Source organism: Salvelinus namaycush, chromosome 21, assembly GCF_016432855.1.
Source record: "Salvelinus namaycush isolate Seneca chromosome 21, SaNama_1.0, whole genome shotgun sequence".
NCBI classification, from domain to species: Eukaryota; Metazoa; Chordata; class Actinopteri; order Salmoniformes; family Salmonidae; genus Salvelinus; species Salvelinus namaycush.
Window position 1 is genome coordinate 23,882,699 of NC_052327.1, and position 21,325 is coordinate 23,904,023.

At 43.5% G+C, this 21,325-nt stretch overlaps 1 protein-coding gene across 2 annotated transcripts in view; it reads right to left on the reverse strand.

The window, feature by feature from the left end:
• Window positions 1–21,325, reverse strand: part of cdh13 (cadherin 13, H-cadherin (heart)) — a 568,028-nt gene that overhangs the window by 198,023 nt on the left and 348,680 nt on the right. The gene's annotated exons all lie outside the window — the stretch shown is intronic.

Here is a 21,325-nt window from a genome sequence, read left to right on the forward strand (position 1 = left end):
ATTACCCACCAGTTACAGACATATTGGGGACTGAAATAGGCCCCATTAGGCTACGCTTGCCCCTGTTGAGAGAGAGAGAGTAACAGCTCTCCTCCCTCGCCGCCGGTCCACCCGCCACCATCACAGCCATCAAAGGCCCATCTGGGAGGTGGCACTTCTAGTGAAGAGCACAGGTGTTCCTGTTTAAGTGTTAATTAGATTAGTGCAGATCAAACAGGGGCGTTGCTCGCCAGGGAGCGGAGGTGGAGGGGGCATACAGCAGAGTCTTGGGGTCCAACAACTCCTCCTCAACCACCAATTAGGATTAATTAATCAGCTGATGGAATAATTTCCTTTGATCCCCTGAAGCTGGCATGGAGCCTTGTAGGGGAACATGCCTATAGACAGGTTGGTAGTTTAACAACACAACCGATGTGTGCGCAACTATGGGGCAAAAGAGACAGGGTTGGATTACAGTGTTGACAACATGTCAACTATATTTTGTCTCCAAATGTTTATTGAAAACATAAATACATTGTTACAGTTGCTGATTAGCTAGCTAGTGAATTTTTGCCATATTAGCATACACTTGACATCTGTCAAAACCCCTCAAAACAAGACATGGTATCAATAACAAGACTCAACGAGCTGAAACGAGCCACCTACAATTCCCCACATGGCAGCTTCTTGTCATTGTTGTTAGCTATCTGACAATTCAGACTCATAACAATGCACATCTTCCGGCTACATCGATGCGCACATCATTTCCGTGACGTTGTCAGCGTCTATGAGAGGAGAGTCAATAGCATGGTGAGGCTTTCTGATGACAGACCTTTCTGGTAGTAACCAAGGAGAAGCCGTCTACATGAGCGGGTTGACTCATAATCCGCGGGGCAGACGGGTTTAGGGTCACTAAATATTGTGTGGCTGAAGGGCGGGTGGGTGGGTGGAGGGCGGGTTGAAGAGAAGAGAAACAATACCTTAAAAAATCCATAAATGTATAATTATGTGCAATTTATATAGGCTTTTTTTTAGGTTTTTCTTTCATTATTTTAGGCTATCTGGTATTAGTTCGCAAGCGTAAACTTCAGGGCTTAACTGTATGCGTGCTAATTAGCCTACACAGCCATTTGACAAATAATGGTTTGGGAACAGGCAGATAAAGTTCACTTCAATCCACAAGAACTGCGAAAGGAGAGTTGAAAATAAAGAGAAGGGAGGGCTAGAAAATTCATGTTTGGGAAAGATTTGGTGAAGTGGTAAAAGAGGATGATAGCAGTACGATGTGTGATGATTGTGAGGCGCTGTACATATTCCACAGTCACAAGATGGAATTCAAACAGGCCTATGGTGCATCAAGGGAACTGTAGCCTACTGTTAGATGGGTTAAATTAAATCTGGACACTGACTGTAGGTCTATAACCTAATAACTCCTGCAGAATGTAGCCTTTCTTGCAGTAAAATGATACACCAAATCTAGGCACAATTTTGACTTGGGAACAGGATTGGAGAAATATGATTTATTTATTTATGCACCTTGAGAGAATGCAATGCTCCGTTAGATACCATCTGTAGAGGTGCTGTCTTCCTAATAAAAACATCATAAAAGTTGATAGTAAAGGCGGCAGGTAGCCTAGGGGTTAAGAGCATTGGGCCAGTAACCGACAGGTTGCTGGTTTGAAACCCCGAGCCCACAAGGTGAAAAATCTGTCGATGTGCCCTTGAGCAAGGCATTTAACCCTAATTGCTACTGTCAATCTCTCTGGATAAGAGTGTCCACTAAATGTATTGTTTTCATTTCAACCACATGCATCAAAGCCAACTGAAATCTTATCAGAAATTATTTTGGTCATTTTTTCCGCTTTCTTTTTCCTTATAACTGGTCAAACTGATGTCATTTGGACATTTTGCAAAGAAAATCTTTCCAGTTTTTTTTTTGCGTTCTCCCCAGTCCCTAAACAACTTTGCTCCGCGAAAGATGATGACAGGGGAAATTTTACCGATGTCAACTAGATTGAAGCATTCATTCTATCGATGTATGACATTATTCAGTGGAGCAAGGCTTTATTTAGTCTTCTAGGGCAACATAATGACAGAAGATGCATGCATCTAACTATAGACAAGTTGACTAACAAACAGCCTACCAAAATGTCAGAAATTATAAGCAGAAACATATCTAAATCATGCCCAAAAAAGAGAGGCCTGAGTTATTCTTCTTCTATGTATTGTGCTCTAAATCTTTTGAGGAACTCAGTGGTGTTTGTGTCTAATCAAATCTATTTTTATTTGTCACATGCGCAGAATACAACAGACCTTACCGTGAAATACTAACTTACAAGCCCTTAAACAACAATGCAGTTTTAAGAAAATAGAGTTCAGAATTTTTTTAATTAAATAAACTAAAGTAAAAAATCATGTTGGGGAGTGGTGGAGCTAGAGTTACGGGCATCTCAGAAGCTGGAGCAGGTAGAGGGAAACCATGTGTGGGAGACACCTTCCCCAAGTTCACTCACTCAGTTAGAAAACAAACCCTGCCGAGCACAACGCTCCCACAGAGCTCCCACAGAGCTCCCTCAGAGCTCCCACAGAGCTCCCACAGAGCTCCCACAGCGCTCCCACAGAGCTCCCACAGAGCTCCCTCAGAGCTCCCACAGCGCTCCCTCAGAGCTCCCACAGAGCTCCCTCAGAGCTCCCACAGAGCTCCCTCAGAGCTCCCTCAGAGCTCCCACAGAGCTCCCTCAGAGCTCCCACAGAGCTCCCACAGAGCTCCCTCAGAGCTCCCACAGAGCTCCCTCAGAGCTCCCTCAGAGCTCCCACAGAGCTCCCTCAGAGCTCCCTCAGAGCTCCCTCAGAGCAGCAGTCATGCAGCAAGGGACTGCCACATGCCACGTCAACGACACGACACATTAATGGCACGTCACGTATCAGCCTCTGGAGTGGATGACATCGTACTGCAGCATCCGACGCTAGAGGTTCCCTGTTTGTTTCAAATCAAATCAAATTTTATTTGTCACATACACGCGTTTAGCAGATGTTATTGCGGGTGTAGCGAAATGCTTGTAAACACATACACACACACACTGTTTGTTTGTCTGTGTCTTCTTCCCTTCTCGTGAGACAATTGCCACAGTAACGGAGCAGTGAAATGCACCATCTTTATCCCCTGATGATAGTGTGTTTGTGTCCTTCCGTGTGTGTGTGTCAGTGTGTCTGTGCATGCTTGTGCGTGCTTGTGTGTGTATATGTGCATGCGTGCGTACATGTGTGTGCGCATGTGTGTGTGAGGAAAGGAGCTTAGCACGGTTCAATATTCTGCTAGCCGTGGTAGACAGGTCTGGCTTTGCAGGTATTAGCCTTTATGTGGTATCAGTGTCTGCTCACCTGGTTTCACACAGCGACACTGAGCACTGGCAAAGCCCCTGTCTCAACCCCCCTGTCCTCTCACACAGCCCCCATTTACCATGCGGACCTGGGAGAACATTATAGAGATGCTATGGGGATTGGCAGAGTGGGAGTTCAAGCATGTGTAGGTGTGTGTTGTTGCTGTCTCTTTCCGTGTGTGTGTGTGTGTGTGTGTGTGTGTGTGTGTGTGTGTGTGTGTGTGTGTGTGTGTGTGTGTGTGTGTGTGTGTGTGTGTGTGTGTGTGTGTGTGTGACTATGTATCTGTGATAGATTATATATTTTGGACTGAAGATAAAGAGTGGAGAAGGAGGGAAGAGTCACAATTATAGCTCAGCTGTTGAAGGGGGCCAGAGGGTGCTAGCACATTAGGAATGGTGACTATAACTTGTGTGCTGCTTTAATAATCATGATCATTAGTACAGCCATAAACGTGTAGAACAGGATATTAAATCAACGTTCATGACCATAAGCCAGAGGCTGCTTAAATAATCAGAGCAATGACCTTAATTTCACTGCCATGGTAATGGTCAAACTAACACTGCCTATGGGCAAGAATAGAAGGGTAATATTCTTTACCGCCACTCACAGCTGTAAGCTACACACTATCTTGCTGCAGCAGTGAGAGAGAGCGCAACAAAGTATTGGAGACCCGGCCAGGAAGAAGCAGAAATGTATTTGTTTTCCTCTCTCTGTGTTGGCTGTAACTCTATCAACATAGAGAAGAGAGAAAATGTGAAGCCAAGACCACACATTGAGAGCTAAAGTCTGTCTGACGTATCAAGTCTGTTCCAGGCTCTTCTTCAGAGAGGGCTGCTTTCTCTGTGAGAGGAACAAACAGGCTTGAGCTTCTCTCATGCCTCCCCCAGGAGGCAGTAAACAGACAGGAGCCTTCCAGTTGTTCACACACAGTCAGAGTAGCGGTCTACACGAGCTGGGACACTTCTAAGTGTTCAGACACAGAGCAGCCTATAGGAGTTGGGACACTTCTAAGTGTTCAGACACAGAGCAGCCGATAGGAGTTGGGACACTTCTAAGTGTTCAGACACAGAGCAGCCTATAGGAGTTACGACACGTCTAAGTGTTCAGACACAGAGCAGCCTATAGGAGTTGGGACACTTCTAAGTGTTCAGGCACAGAGCAGCCTATAGGGGTTGGGACACTTCTAAGTGTTCAGACACAGAGCAGCCTATAGGAGTTGGGACACTTCTAAGTGTTCAGACACAGAGCAGCCTATAGGAGTTGGGACACGTCTAAGTGTTCAGACACAGAGCAGCCTATAGGAGTTGGGACACTTCTAAGTGTTCAGACACAGAGCAGCCTATACGAGCTGGGACACTTTAGGATAAGACAGGCACATTTCTCTCTCATCTGTGATCTGCCAAGTCCATCCCCTCTGCAGGGAGAGGACAGATCTGGATTTGTGCCTTTGTTACAGTGAGTCATAGACCGTCGTACATTCCTAAGCATAGTGCATTCATACATACAGCTTACATACATACAAACATACATACATGTACTTAGGGATGTACGACGGTCTATGACTCACTGGACATATACACTCACTATTACACAGATGACACACACAAAGTGTGTGTTGAGTATTCAGTCATTTCTGGTGAGGGACGTGGGTGGATGAGGAGAATAGGGCCTTGATTGTAGTTAAAGCCTTTGATTCTTCAACAGATGGGGTCAACCTCTCCTGCTCCCTTTCTTTCTTTCTTTCTTTCTTTCTTTCTTTCTTTCTTTCTTTCTTTCTTTCTTTCTTTCTTTTTCTTTCTTTCTTTCTTTTTCTTTTTCTTTCTTTCTTTCTTTTTCTTTCTTTCTTTCTTTCTGTCTCTCTCTCTCTCTGGCCTTCTCTCTCTCCCCCCTCTCTCTCTTTCCTCCCTCTTTCTCTTTCCCTCTCACTCTCTCTCATTTCCCCTCTCTCTCTCTTTCCCCCTCTATCTCTCTCTCTCTCTCTCCCCCCCTCTCTCTCTCTCTCTCTCTTTCTCTTTCCCTCTCTCACTTTCCCTCTTTCTCTCTTTCCCCCTCTCGCTCTCTTTCCCTCTCACTCTCTTTCCCTCACTCTCTCTCTCTAAATTTCTTTCTCTCTTTCCCCCCCTCTCTCTCTTTCCCCGTCTCCCTGTCTCTTTCCACCTCTATCCCTCTTTCTGCCCCTCTCTCCCTCTTTCCCCCTCTTTCCCTCTTTCTGCCACTCTCTCTCTCTTTCCCCCCCTCTCTGTCTTTCCTTCCCACTCACTTTCTCTCCTGGGAAGGAAGGTGTTAACATCTTGTCATGGTGGCAGAGGCAAATGGAGTGATTTGTCTCAACTCCTTAGGAAGCGTAGATGGCATGGGCATAATTGCTGGAAAATGTCACCACGGCTGATTACCAACGATTTGTACTTCTGCGAAAGGAAACCAACTAAAAAAGGCCCCTTGATGAGTGAATATTTAATGAGGCACCACATGGTAATGTGGCTCTCACACACCACTCCACTCAATTTCCCCACATAAACACATGCACATTTCTGGGAAAATATTAAGTTCTTCTAAAGTGGAACGCAGACAAATATTCTGCGGCGTGACAATCATTAACCCGGCTAAAAAACTCTTTCATAACTACACCAAAGTTAACACACTGCTGTCGGTGTGGATGGCGAGTTGAGGTGAGGGTGCTAGGTAGGTATAGCAGGGAGTGAACTGTAGTGTTCAGACCACTTGTGTCCTCTACAGTATGTGCATTCTCATTTCAGTGTAGCGTTGATGCCGGCCAGGCCCAGCTGGGTGTCAGCGTGGCAGGGGTTGATATGAGGGATAAGCCCCCCCTCTGAGAGACTAATGAAACAGTCAACGACACTGAGAGCTGTTTGTTTGTCTACTCATCTGCTGTTACTCAACAGTGTGATACTCACACACAACTAATTCACAGGCTATACACATGCTATTACTATAAAGAGTTGAACACAAAACCACAAACTGACAATAATTACAGCACATATACTTTTGAAATACTGTATGGCAGAGAGTGAGACAGACATACATCCTGAGAAACAGACAGACATACAGACAAGCCGACAGACAGACATACGTCATAACAAACCAACAGACAGACACACAGACACACAGACAAGCCGACAGACAGACACACGTCATAACAAACCAACAGACAAAGAGACAGACAGACACACAGACAAGCCGACAGACAGACACTAGCTGCAATGCAGAGGTGTGGAAAAAAAGATGCCAGGTTCATTTCCCTGACGATAGTCCTCCTGTGTATGTTTCAATGAGGCACTTGACCAGCCTAACTTCACACTTCATCTTAATTCATATCCACCTGTTTGGATAAATAATATGTAAAACTGTATAGCGCTGAGGGTAAAGGCATCTGCTGAGCTACAATACGGGAATACTAATGCACAAGAATAGACTAATAGTTAGGGAAACTGCTCACGTCTGCCCACTGAGCAACAGCACAACAACTTGTCTGCTACCATGCAGCTCCATTCCTTAGATGCATTGATTTTCACGCTGGGGCAATCTGATATCAATCAATATTCAGAATTAGACCACCCCAAAATATCACCACCATGTGAAGTTAACTTTAAAACCCTCTAGTGGTTGTAAGATTCATTTCAGCAACATTATGTTACCTAGAATGTTTTGAGTGACCCCCCAGGACAAGCCATATTGCTGACAAAACTATTGTCATGAGTCTTGTCCTGGAGGCAGAATTATTCTGTAAAGCCTGTAGTAAGTACCTGGTAGTTGATGTGTTTCCATGGACCCCATACGTCTCTGTGAACCACCACTGAACCACCCCTCTATACCCTGAACACAACAGGCACATCATCAGTATGTCACATTCAGTTGGGAGGCTATACTGACTGAATATGGATGTGCTTTCCCTGCTCTAAATGCCAGTCATGAACATTTCATAATGGTCTGCCAAGTATAATTTCCCTTTTTTTCACACACATGAAAGGAGATGAGAGAACTGATGGAATCTATATTTCAAATACTTGCCCTTAGCATGTATTTTCTCTGCTTTACTGGAGCTCTCCTTTTTCCCTATTATTTTTCTACCATCGCTGAAAAGGCTATATCAAGTGTTTCTTACTTTCAAGCACAGGGGAAGACAGTTTAAGACGTTGAACTATAATCCAGAAGATTCCATTAGACTCTATTTCTATGGTTTAAGACGGATGTATAAATGTTGTTAGCAGGCGTTGAATAGAGATTTCACGCCTGTTTCAGAATCGCTCAGTCTCAGAAGGTCATATATTTTCAGGGTCAAAATAGCAAATAGCAAGTAGCAACATTTAATTGACTGTAGTCGGTTTTATTTTTATTATCATGTTACTATTGAATATTGACACCCATCATCTGTTGAGTGTGGTGTTGGGTTCTGGGAATATGAAATATACTTATTCATGTCACTGAGGGAGAGAGGGTAATGTATAACATTTACATTATATCAGGTATCCTATTGAAATATTGAGTGCAGGGAAGCGATCACATGTGGCAGGCATTGATAAGGGGGAGAGCTTCAGATTAGGCATCAAGGGGGTTGAGGTCAGGTCAGGTCACCTTAAGGGAGAAGGAGCGATTTATTACCCCATCACTTCGTCTTCCTGTTGAACCATAACATATGTAAGGGTTGGAGAGAAGGAGGAGTGCATCTACATTTTATTTTGTACCTTTATTTAACTAGGCAAATCAAATTCTTATTTTCAATGACGGCCTAGGAACAGTGGGTTAACTGCCTTGTTCAGGGGCAGAATGACAGATTTGTACCTTGTCAGCTCGGGGATTTGATCTTACAAACTTTCAGTTACTAGTCGAATGCTCTAACCCCTAGGCTACCTGCCGCCCCATAAATTGGAGTATATATACTTGTCTTGGTTGAAACATGTTTTGTCTAATGCAGCTCTATTGATCCTCTGGGAAGAATAAACTTGGTTAAGCTTTCATAGTGTCCGTAGAGTTTTTTACTCTGGGAATTAGAACCTAACAGTGGTAATGGAAAGAAGGGACATATTACAGCAGACATGATGGGTACTGAGAGAGCACATGATTTACTTTATATCACCTCAGAAAAGAAGCCTAAATGTCACCTGCATGGAAATATTCCCCTATGTCAAACAAATATCCTTCAGAGTATCTCCAGCAGCCTTCAGACTCTAATAGCATTGTACAAAATAAATAATTAAATAGATTTAATTCATTAATATGAGGTATTAGGGAAATCAAACATGCAGATTTGACACGCTTCATCTTGAATAAACAATTTGTGGACTAAGCTCATTAATGATACAGCACTCTTTGTCTTTAATTCTATTAGTGGGGTGTGAGGATGGAGAGAAAGGATGGGGGTCTTTGTGCCTCTCAGCAGGGAAACTCAGTGTCTGACTGCACCCAGGCACCTACACCCCCTAGTCTATCTGAAACCAAACAATCACTGCCTACTCAACATACGTTGTCTGTATGTCTGTGCACGAGCCAATGCAAACTTTATAACAGCAGATGTTGGAATATTACAGCTTTTATGACAAATGTTATGGTCTTCTGTTCATTAAGAATGGAGCTATCTGGGGGAAATGTTAGATGGGTCGTTCCACTAAAAGAGTGTCTTGCATCCCTTTGATATTTTAAGTAGAAATTGTGCACCAATATTGATTTTTTAAAGCCTGTAATATTAAATTAAGGGCCCTTTAATATAGACTACATGGAGAATTCAATAAAGACGTTTTCACTATCATTGTAAAGCCCTAGTTATTTCTGAAGATTATTCATTATTTAATGATTCATTTATGTCTGTCCATCATTTTAAGGTCACCCTTGTTACATGTACAGAACTCTCGTTTTAATATAGTGAAGCTTTTTTGTGGCGGAAATCTGAGCAGGTCGAGCATACAAGTCAACCCTGTTAGGCTAGAAATGTTTGAACAATTTTTATATATTTGTGATTGCAATGTATTCAATTGCCACTCTCTGTTGCACGCAACAAGCTATATTGTATGCTACATTTTTTTTAAATAACCCACTGTTCCTAAATAAAATTATATTATTTTATACAAATACAATTACTCGGAGAAAGATATTTTGTTTAACAAATAATTGTCACGCCCTGACCTTAGAGAACCTTATTATTCTCTATGTTTGGTTAGGTCAGGGTGTGACTCGGGTGGGAAATTCTATGTCTTCTGTTTCTTTGTTTTTGGCCAGTGTGGTTCCCAATCAGAGGCAGCTGTCTATCGTTGTCTCTGATTGGGGATCATACTTAGGCAGCCCTTTTCCCACCATTAGGTTGTGGGATCTTGTTTTCTGTTTAATGTGTTAGCCTTGACAGAACTGTGCGCTTTCGTTTTCGCTTTTGTTATTTTGGTTTGAGTGTTTTTTTGAATAAAAGGAACCATGAACACTTTCCACGCTGCGCTTTGGTCCACTATTTCTACCACCAACGAGAGCCATTACAATAATATATTATCTTCTCAAAAAGATAGGGGTCTAAATGACTGGCATGATTGGATACCTCACCTTGCAAAGATAACAGCACTCAGCCTTTTGCTGAAATGTAGATTAGAGAACAAATTGGGAGGGATCTTAGACCATTCCTTTATACAGAATCCTTCCAGATCCTTGATATCCTTCCTCTGCGCTGATGGACTGCCCTCTTCAATTCAAACCACACGTTTTCAGTGGGGCTGAAGTCCGGAGACTGAGATGGCCATTGCAAAATGTTGACTTTGTGGTCAATTAAACATTTCTTGGTGGATTTTGATGTGTTCTTGGGGCTGTTGTCTTGCTGGAAGATCCACTTGCAGCCAAGTTTCAGCCTCCTGGCAGAGGCAACCAGGTTTTTGGCTAAAATGTCCCGGTACTGAGTAAAGTTCATGATGCCGTTGACCTTAACAAGGGCCCCAGGACCAGTGGAAGCAAAATAGCCCCATCACATCAAAGATCCACCACCATATTTGACAGTAGGTATGAGGTTATTTTCTGCTTATGCATCCTTATTTTGATGCCAAACCCACCACTTGTGTGCGCGGCCAAAGCAAGGGTTCCAAGTCAAGTGCCAATGGCGTTCGAACATTTGTTGGATGACATGAAAATAGAGCTCCTTGCCCATTATTATTTGTTAAACTAAATCTTTTAAAATTGTTTTCGTAAAAAATTATAACATTTTCCTTTTTTTTTGTTGCATACAATATAGCTCAGTATTTTATTTATTTATTTTATACAGTCTATTTTGTTATTCTTTATCAAGGGTGCCAATCATTTTGGACCTGACTATACGTCTGCGAAATTCACATTTTCGCACACATATCCCATTGACATCGATGAATGATCGACAGGAAAGTCTGAGTTACGCACACACAAATATGAAATATGACCTATAGGATTATCATATAGGGCTGCTCATATAACCATAACAGGCCGTGGTTACACCACTGCATGTGCTCCCTCAAGGCATGATTAATACATCAGTTACTGTTTGGTGAAATAGCACCTGATGGTAATCCCTCTTGTTGACAGCCTGATCAGTTACCATGGTGACAGTGTAATGAGTGTCTGGCTAGTCTTGCTTATGGCTAGTGTACTGTCATTAAGCCCAATGCTACGCTGGCTTTGTCCAAAGCCCTGTGGGCTGCACCCAGGTCCTGCCCGGGAAATGCTCCGGCATGTTTATTGATCCTGCCGCATTCTACTCACGAAGAGGAGAGACTTCCTATAATGTCATCATGCCAGGGAACATAGTCTGTAATGGCCCTCACGGATACCACACAGAAGCTTTCATCCTATCCTCTCTAACACAGTCACTACAGCTATTCTTTCCTCATCCTTCACTCCCTCATTCCTTTACTTCATCTCTCTTTTTCTCTCTCTTTTTCCTTTCACCAAAATTCAGGGCTTTGAGTCACACGGCTGATGAGACACAGATAACCAGATTTCTCACGTAATGCCAGGTGCGGCGCAGTGGGCTGGTGGCGGTTGGGAGGCGTGTGGCGGTTCGAGGGGCTCTGTCAGGGAGCGGGCGTGGGGACGAGAGCGGTGGATGAGTTGCAGATTTCCTTTGCTAGGGGGCTATGCTTATCTTGGAGTCCCAGAGCCCACAGCTCTTATCACAGCCGTTCATCAATCTCCCTGAGAGTCTGCTGTAGCCCACACAGACACTATAGTACCAGCCCCAGGAGAGCTAAGGAACAGAGAGCAAGGCCGCCAGCAGCAGCCTCTCTCTCGCTCATGATTGGCATGATTGGATACCTCACCTTGCAAAGATAACAGCACTCAGCCTTTTTCTAAAATGTTTTATGAGATTGGAGAACAAATTGGGAGGGATCTTAGACCATTCCTCCATACAGAATATGTCCATAGTACCAGCCCTGGGAGAGCTAAGGAACAGAGAGTAGGGCCGCTAGCAGCAGCCTCTTTCTCGCTCTCTCTCTCTGAGAAATGAGACAGAGGAGTACATGTGCCCTGTGCCATGTTAACCTCCACAGCATGTCTGATAGCTAGCCTCCAGTTCTTGGCTGCTCCTCTCTGCTCTGCTTTGCTCAGGGTAAATCTCCTCTCTAAAGGCCAGTCTATGCTAATATCATTAGTACCCACAGTGTTGAGGATGAGGCTAGCTACCAACACTCATTCCTCCACTGGCAGGCACTTACAGCTGGGCTGCTGCAGGAAAGGAGGTGCCTGTTTCTTGACCCCCCTTAGAGACAGAGATGAGTGAATCAAGGCAGTTTAATGTAAATCATTTGGCCAGAGCTTTAGACTAAAAAAACCTTCCAAGGAGTAGTCATCTACAGACACAAAGTACTGTACAATCCTGTCTCTTTAACTTGAAGGGTGACAACTGTCAGGCATAAATAATCAAATGTGTCATGTGGTTCCTCCTTTAAGCTTCCCTACTGTGAGCAGCTATAACTCCCATAATTTACAGTGTACCTCATAGCGCTAGTGCTCCCCACAGTTCCCTGGTTAATTGGCAGCAGGAGTTATTTGCCATAGCCCAGGTTCCCCAGCCCTCACCTTTGTTTCCCTGAGGCGAATCCTCTCTCTGTCTGTCTTTCTATCTCTCTCTCTCTGTCTTTCTATCTCTCTCTCTCTGTCTTTCTATCTCTCTCTCTCTGTCTTTCTATCTCTCTCTCTCTCTTCCTCACTGGGGTTTGATAAATCAGGTCTGGGCTGGCTGCGTGTGGGGAGATTTTATGGTTGATCAGATTGCCCACAACCATCTGCCTCTCTCCCTCCGTCCCTCCACTCCTCCTGCTGTATGCTTGCACTTTGAATGCTTGACATTATAAAGAGTGTCGTAGCCACAATGTGAATATTACAGATATGGTTCCAATGTGGCCGTGATCCCTGCAGTGCCCATAATGTAAATCAAATCAAATCAACGTCATTGGTCGCACACACAGACTTGCAGATGCTATCGCAGGTGCAGCGAAATGCTTTGGTATTTAGCTCCAACAGTGCAGTAATACCTAACAATAAATAAAATAAAAAAATACACACATAATCCAGAAAGATTCAGAATTATCAGAACGAGCAATGTCAGAGATCGGAATATATACAGTACCAGTCAAAGGTTTGGACGCACTAACGCATTCCATGGTATAAATATATTTTCTATTTTCTATTTTTCAAAGTAGCCACCTTGATGACAGCGATGCACACTCTTGGCATTCTCTCAACCAGCTTCATGAGGTAGTCACTTGGAATGCATTTCAATTAACAGGTGTGCCTTGTCACAAGTTAATTTGTGGAATTTCTTTCCTTCTTAATGCGTTTGAGCCAATCAGTTGTGTTGTGAGGTGGTATAATTAGTGGAGGTGGTATAATTAGTGGAGGTGGTATAATTAGTGGAGGTGGTATAATAAGTGGAGGTGGTATAATAAGTGGAGGTGGTATAATTAGTGGAGGTGGTATAATAAGTGGAGGTGGTATAATTAGTGGAGGTGGTATAATAAGTGGAGGTGGTATAATAAGTGGAGGTGGTATAGTAAGTGGAGGTGGTATAGTAAGTGGAGGTGGTATAGTAAGTGGAGGTGGTATAATAAGTGGAGGTGGTATAGTAAGTGGAGGTGGTATAGTAAGTGGAGGTGGTATAATAAGTGGAGGTGGTATAGTAAGTGGAGGTGGTATAGTAAGTGGAGGTGGTATAGTAAGTGGAGGTGGTATAGTAAGTGGAGGTGGTATAATAAGTGGAGGTGGTATAGTAAGTGGAGGTGGTATAATAAGTGGAGGTGGTATAATAAGTGGAGGTGGTATAATAAGTGGAGGTGGTATAATAAGTGGAGGTGGTATAATTAGTGGAGGTGGTATAGTACGTGGAGGTGATATAATAAGTGGAGGTGGTATAATAAGTGGAGGTGCTATAATAAGTGGAGGTGGTATAGTAAGTGGAGGTGGTATAGTAAGTGGAGGTGGTATAGTAAGTGGAGGTGGTATAGTAAGGAAGGGTGGTATAATTAGTGGAGGTGGTATAGGAAGTGGAGGTGGTGTAACAGCTCTCGTTGGTGGTAGGAAGCGTAGACCAAAGCATAGCGTGGAAAGGGTTCATGATTCGTTTATTTAAGAAAAACACTCAAACAAAATAACAACAGCGAAGACAAAAGCGCACAGTTCTGTCAGGCACAGACACTAAACAGAAAACAAGATCCCACAAAACCCAAAAGGAAAATGACAACTTATATATGATCCCCAATCAGAGACAACGATAGACGGCTGCCTCTGATTGGGAACCACACTCGGCCAAAAACAAAGAAATAGAAAACATAGACTTTCCCACCCGAGTCACACCCTGACTTAACCAAACATAGAGGATAATAAGGATCTCTAAGGTTAGGGCGTGACAGTACCCCCAAAGGTGCGGACTCTGGCCGCAAACCTGAACCTATAAGGGAGGGTCCGGGTGGGCATCTACTCTCGGTGGAGGCTCCGGTGCGGGATGCAGGCCCCGCTCCGCTTGAGGCTCCCCCCACTTTGGTGGCGCCTCTGGTGCAGGGATCGTTGCCGGGGCCTCCGGACCGTAGATCGTCGCTGCAGGCTCCGGACTGGGGACCGTCGCTGCAGGCTCCGGACTGGGGACCGTCGCTGCAGGCTTCGGACTGGGGACCGTCGTTCCATGCTCCGGACTGGGGACCGTCGCTGGTGGCTCCGGACTGGGGACCGTCGCTGGAGGCTCCGGACTGGGGACCGTCGTTGGAGGCTCCGGACTGGGGACCGTCGTTGGAGGCTCCGGACTGGGGACCGTCGTTGGAGGCTCCTTTCCCTGGATCATCACTGCAGGCTTTGTGCCATGGATCATTACTGCAGGCTCCGGGCCATGGATCATCACTGGAGGCTTCGTGCCATGGATCATCACAGGAGGCTTCATGCCATGCATCATCACTGGAGGCTTCGGGCCATGGATTATCACTGGAGGCTTCGTGCCATGGATCATCACTGGAGGCTTCGTGCCATGGATCATCACTGGAGGCTTCGTGCCATGGATCATCACTGGAGGCTTCGGGCCATGGATTATCACTGGAGGCTTCTTGCCATGGATTATCACTGGAGGCTTCGGGCCATGGATAATCACTGGAGGCTTTGTGTCATGGATTATCACTGGAGGCTTCGAGCCATGGATCATCACTGGAGGCTTCGTACGTGGAGCCGGAACAGGTCTCACCGGACTGAGGAGACGTACTAGAAGCCTGATGCGGGGAGCTGCCACAACGCGTCCTGGCTGGATACCCACTTTAGCTCGGTGAGTGTGGAGAGCTGGCACAGGACGCACTGGGCTATGAAGGGGCACTGGAGGCATATGCGTAGACCCGGCGCAGGATATACTGGGCCGTGGAGGCGCACTGGAGGTCTGGAGCGTAGAGCTGGCACAACGTGTCCTGGCTGAATACCCCCTGTAGCACGACAAGTGCGGGGAGCTGGAACAGGCCGCACTGGGTTGCGCTGGCGAACTGGGGATACCGTGCGTAGAGCTGGCGCAGGATATCCTGGACCGAGGAGACGCACCGGAGACCAGGAGCGCTGAGCCGGCACAATCCGTCCTGGCTGAATGCCTACTCTAGCACGACAAATGCGAGGCGCTGGCACAGAGCGCACCGGGCTGTGAATGCGCACTGGAGACACAGTGCGCATCACCGCATAACACGATCATTTTGACCCCACGGGGTGAGATCTTGCATGGAGCCCCAGATCGAGGGAGATTATCAGTTGTCTTGTATGTCTTCCATTTCCTAATAATTGCTCCCACAGTTGATTTCTTCAAACCAAGCTGCTTACCTATTGCAGATTCAGTCTTCCCAGCCTGGTGCAGGTCTACAATTTTGTTTCTGGTGTCCTTTGACAGCTCTTTGGTCTTGGCCATAGTGGAGTTTGGAGTGTGACTGTTTGAGGTTGTGGACAGGTGTCTTTTATACTGATAACAAGTTCAAACAGGTGCCATTAATACAGGTAACGAGTGGAGGACAGAGGAGCCTCTTAAAGAAGAAGTTACAGGTCTGTGAGAGCCAGAAATCTTGCTTGTTTGTAGGTGACCAAATACTTATTTTCCACCATAATTTGCAAATAAATTCATTAAAAATCCTACAATGTGATTTTCTGGATTTTTTTTCCTCATTTTGTCTGTCATAGTTGAAGTGTACCTATGATGAAAATTACAGGCCTCTCTCATCTTTTTAAGTGGGAGAACTTGCACAATTGGTGGCTGACTAAATACTTTTTTGCCCCACTGTATATGATCCCCAATCAGAGACAACGATAGACAGCTGCCTCTGATTGGGAACCACACTCGGCCAAAAACTCCCACCCGAGTCACACCCTGACCTAACCAAACATAGAGAATAATAAGGAACTCTAAGGTCAGGGTGTGACAGGTGGTATAATAGTGGAGGTGGTATAATAAGTGGAGGTGGTATAACTCATCTATTCATTTGCTCATCTATCGCTGATCAGAAACATTTATGATGCAATAATGTAGCCTAAATCAAGTGTTGGCCTATTATTTTGCTCAATCGCATATCAGCAACTCCAAAAGCCCACAGAGGTTGTGAAATATGAATGAAACTCGAATGCTTTTGAAAATAGGATTGCTATTATTTTCTATCAGTATCATGATGAAGGTAAGAGCCTACGCCTGCTCCCTAACATCTATTTAATAAACAAAATATCAAGCTATTGATTTCATTTGGATGGTGCAGTCATGGCTGCACAGACCCGTAATATAGGCCTAAAAATATGCTATTTCATTCTGTTGAAAAGTCTTATGTGTCTTAGGATCTGCCTAAACAAATCAATACATTTATTTTTGAAGGTGTAAATTCTCAATGGATTTATTAAATAGATGCCCACACACATCTACCATTCATCACTGGCATGCTGGTGAGAGCATGGGAGCTATAAAATGTGTATGCAGGCAAGAATGTGGTCAAATTTGGTCTGTTTGTAAGGGGGTCATATAAAAAAAATGTGTCGCTAAATACCGTAAATCCTATGTGATATCAGTTTTATTAACTCAAGTGTTTCCTTTATTTTGGCAGTTACTTGTGTGTCATTAGGGTTGCCTTGCATATAACGTTATTTCAATGCTCTTGATCTAGTTCCATGCCCGGAGCATTCCTTATCATTTAGTGATATTTTCTTCATTTCCTCTGATGCATTATGATCTCCTCTAGTAATGAAAGAAAGGATAGCATCCCCCCGCTACAGAGAGAGGGAGAGTAGGGAAAGCTATGGGGATGAAGAATGTAGTAAAGCACATACCATCCCAGAGTTATGGAATCATCAGCCTTTACATGTAGAAATGCTTGAAGATTCAGTAGCAGTTTCTCCATTGTTGTTTTTACAACTCAAGGCCACTGGGGCTTAACAGATCAAAGATAAAAAGCACAAAGTATGTGGTGATCTTCTATACTCTATACTCCCCCATGGATCCTACAGTATATTCTCTGTAGCATCTGTAGAAATATCTTAGGATATCAACCAATGGTCTCATTGGCTGTTATGCTCAGAGAGGAAGGTCTTCCTTGAAAAAAGATGTAGATAATTGGCTCATATTTGGTTGAGACATTGATCACTGAGATTATAACCTATCCTCATCCACTCAGACAGACAGTTAGTTGAATTTCCAATTTGTTATCACTATGGTTTCAACCATCTAAAGGCACAACCAAATTCCAATGAAAAACCAATGTCAGAGTTTTGGTTAAGTGCCTAAATGACTATATCACTGTGCTTTCAACCATGAAAAAATTCTAATGGGAATACAATGTCATATATTTTGTTTATTTATTAATGTGTTACTTATCACTGTGCTTCATCTAATAGCAGAACTACATGACTTGGATTGCAGATGAGATTACATTAAAAGTGCATGGTGCAAGTCATCAATGCAGTTCGAGATTCTGTGCAGATTCTAACCACAATTGTGAAGATCTCCACAGACTTGCGACAACCTTGAACATGAACGCTTTATATGATTATACAATACATTTATAGTTACAGTAACAACAAAATGTGGCCTTGGACGTGTTACTAATTTTCAGGTTGAATGTTATATTAGTTTGTAAGACAGCCTGAACTTTAATTTACGTTGATTACTATTTTCAAATTCATTGTATTTTCCACATAGATGCAACGTCACAATACATTGACAAATTACGTTGAAACGATGTTGATTCATCTAGTTTGTGCCCAGTCGGACAGGCCTGCTGGTAGAGGTGGGTCACCTGCTCAATTATGCCTTGGATGGCAGTGCCACTTGCCGACTTTACCTGAGGCAATGCACCAAGCTGGTATCTCCTCACAATAAAGAGAATGAGAACAATAAAAAGTATACACTACCCAACAACAAACTTTTCAAATCAATACATTTTTAATCCTAGACAGCCATATAGATTCATAACTTGAGGACTTTTATGGAGGGGCGGAAGTTCACAGGAGAAATAAGGCTGTTGACAGGTGCTCCCTCTGTCTTGGGTCAGTGAGGACAGAGAAGGAGAGAGAAGCAGAGAGAGGAAGTGAGCGGGCATGCAGTCTCTCTCTGCGGCAGGCTAATGACAGCACTTAACCATAACCATGCTATTGAGGCACTCACTGCCACATAAAGCAGCCCTCGGTCTGATGCATGCTCTGGATCCACACCTGATTATTATTCCATCCTCTACCTCTCCCAATATTTCCCACCCTCTCTTCTGTATCTGCCCCCCTTTCTCTACTGCCCTTCAGTTGCTCCTTAGGAAAGACATAAAGTCAAACTGCTATAGCAACAAAGATTGCTTCTGAATTTTGAAAAGGTCTCTATAATATTTTTTTCCAAATACCAATTCAACAACATCAATATTTTAGTAGCTGTTTTGAAGCCACTTAATTATGTTTATCACGTAATCAATCTACACGTTCATTATGGGTGTCTAAAACACACATAATCACAACCAAATGATTTAACATCTTCTGTGAGAATAAACATCCCATTAAACAAATCAACTGAGACCAGATCAACTGACTGCTGACCCAATATTTCCCTCAAGCCTAACTGGACCTATTACTGTTGTAACAGTCTGGTCTCGTTACACTGTATACATGTGAATAATCAGCTATAAACACGTGTTTAGTCAAATGCAGAAAAACACACATCTCTCTAATGTAGTGGTTAAGAAGAGCCATCAATCCACTGTACCACTGGGTGATGAAACAGGCCAATCTAGACCTAGAAATACAAATGAAAGAAAGGGAAATCTCTATCTTAGAAAAAAAACATGAAAAACTTTACAAAGTAAAGAATAAAATACAATTTCTGAACTTCAGCAGGAATACAATCTTTTATTTTTGAAGAGAGCCAACAACTAAACTCAAATAAAACATACTACTTTATGGCAAATAAACCTGGTAAATATATCCCGGCTCTCACGAAACAAATACACGCTAAACCAGTTATAATTTTTAAAGATAAATATAAAAATGCATTAGAAACAACAAAGTGATTAATGATGATTTTAAAAGCTTCTACGAACATTTATAAATGTATGTCCTCCCGGGTGGCGCAGTGGTCTAGGGCACTGCATCGCAGTGCGCCACCAGAGTCTCTGGGTTCGCGCCCAGGCTGGGCTGGGTTCGCGCCCAGGCTCTGTTGCAGCCGGCCGCAACCGGGAGGTCCGTGGGGCGACGCACAATTGGCATAGCGTCGTCTGGGTTAGGGAGGGTTTGGCCGGTAGGGATATCCTTGTCTCAGTATGTAAAAAATGTAATGAAATGTAAAAATGTAATAAAATGTATGCACTCTACTGTAAGTCGCTCTGGATAAGAGCGTCTGCTAAATGACGTAAAATGTAATAAAAATCTGAATTAAACAACAGTTGGATGGATCCTATAGCTTTCTCAGACTCAAAAATGATCAGCAGACAAAATATAATCACTAAAAACATAGATCACCCAAAAAGTAATATTAGATAGTGTTAAAACATTCACGCGGAGAAAAGCACCAGGAAATGGATGGCTTTCCCATAGAATTCTATTTTGTGACAAAGTAGCGCCACTATTTACAGAAATGACAACACACGTCACTCAATTCAGTACTTCATAGTTCCATGTATCAAACAGTTTTTTAAGTTATATTAAAACCAGGAAAAAAGTAGAGTCCCCTGCTGATTATAGACCCATAAGTTGAATAAATTGTGACAACACTTACAAGCACTAGAATGGCAAACTTGATACCAGACTTGATACATATCAATTAAACAGGGTTTATAAAAAATAGACACGAACAAAGAAATACAAGACCATGTTTCAGTTTAATACAGTATGCAAAAAAACAAGATATAGATTTATCAATAATGGCTGTTGATGCCGAAAAAGCTTTAGAAAGGGGCACACAATGGGGATGTCCTCGCTCACACTCCTGTTTGCATTGGTAATTGAACCGATTGCAGAAATAATTAGACAGGACCCAAAAATAACAGGTATCAGTATTGGTAACCATCAATATAAACTAAACCTATTTGCAGACAATCTCCTGATATACAGCGCATTCGGAAAGTATTCAGACCCCTTGACCTTTTCCAAATTTTGTTACGTTACAGCCATATTCTAAAATTGATTAAATTGTATTTTTTCCTCATCAATCTACACACATTACCCCATAATGACAAAGCAAAAACAGATTTATAAAAATATTTACAAATGTATTAAATATAAAAAACTGAAATATCACATTTACATTGTTGGCAGTGATTACAGCATTGAGTTTTATTGGGTATGACGCTACCAGCTTGGCACACTTGTATTTGGGGAGTTTCTCCATTTCTTCTCTGCAGATCCTCTCAAGCTCTGTCAGGTTGGATGGGGAGCGTTGCTGCACAGCTATTTTCAGGTCTCTCCAGAGATGTTCGATCATGTTCAAGTCCGGGCTCTGGCTGGGCCACTCAAGAAGATTCAGAGACTTGTTCCGAAACCATTCCTGCGTTGTTTTGGCTGTGTGCTTATGGTCGTTGTCCTGCTGGAAGGTGAACCTTTACCCCAGTCTGAGGTCCTGAGCGGTCTGGACCAGTTTTTCATCAAGGATCTCTCTGTACTTTACTCCGTTCATTTTTTCCTCGATCCTGACTAGTCTCCCAGTCCCTGCCGCTGAAAAACATCCCCACAGCATGATGCTGCCACCACCATGCTTCACCGTAGGGATGGTGCCAGGTTTCCTCTAGACGTGACACTTGGCATTCAGGCCAAATAGTTCAATCTTGGTTACATAAGACCAGATAATCTTGTTTCTCACGGTCTGAGAGTATTTAAGTGCCTTTTGGCAAAATCTAAGCAGGCTGTCATGTGCCTTTTACTGAGGAGTTGCTTCCGTCTGACCACTCTATCATAGGTTCACCCATCTCCACAGAGGAACTCTAAAGATCTGTCAGAGTGACCATCGGGTTCTTGGTCACCTCCCTGACCAAGGCCCTTCACCCCCGATTGC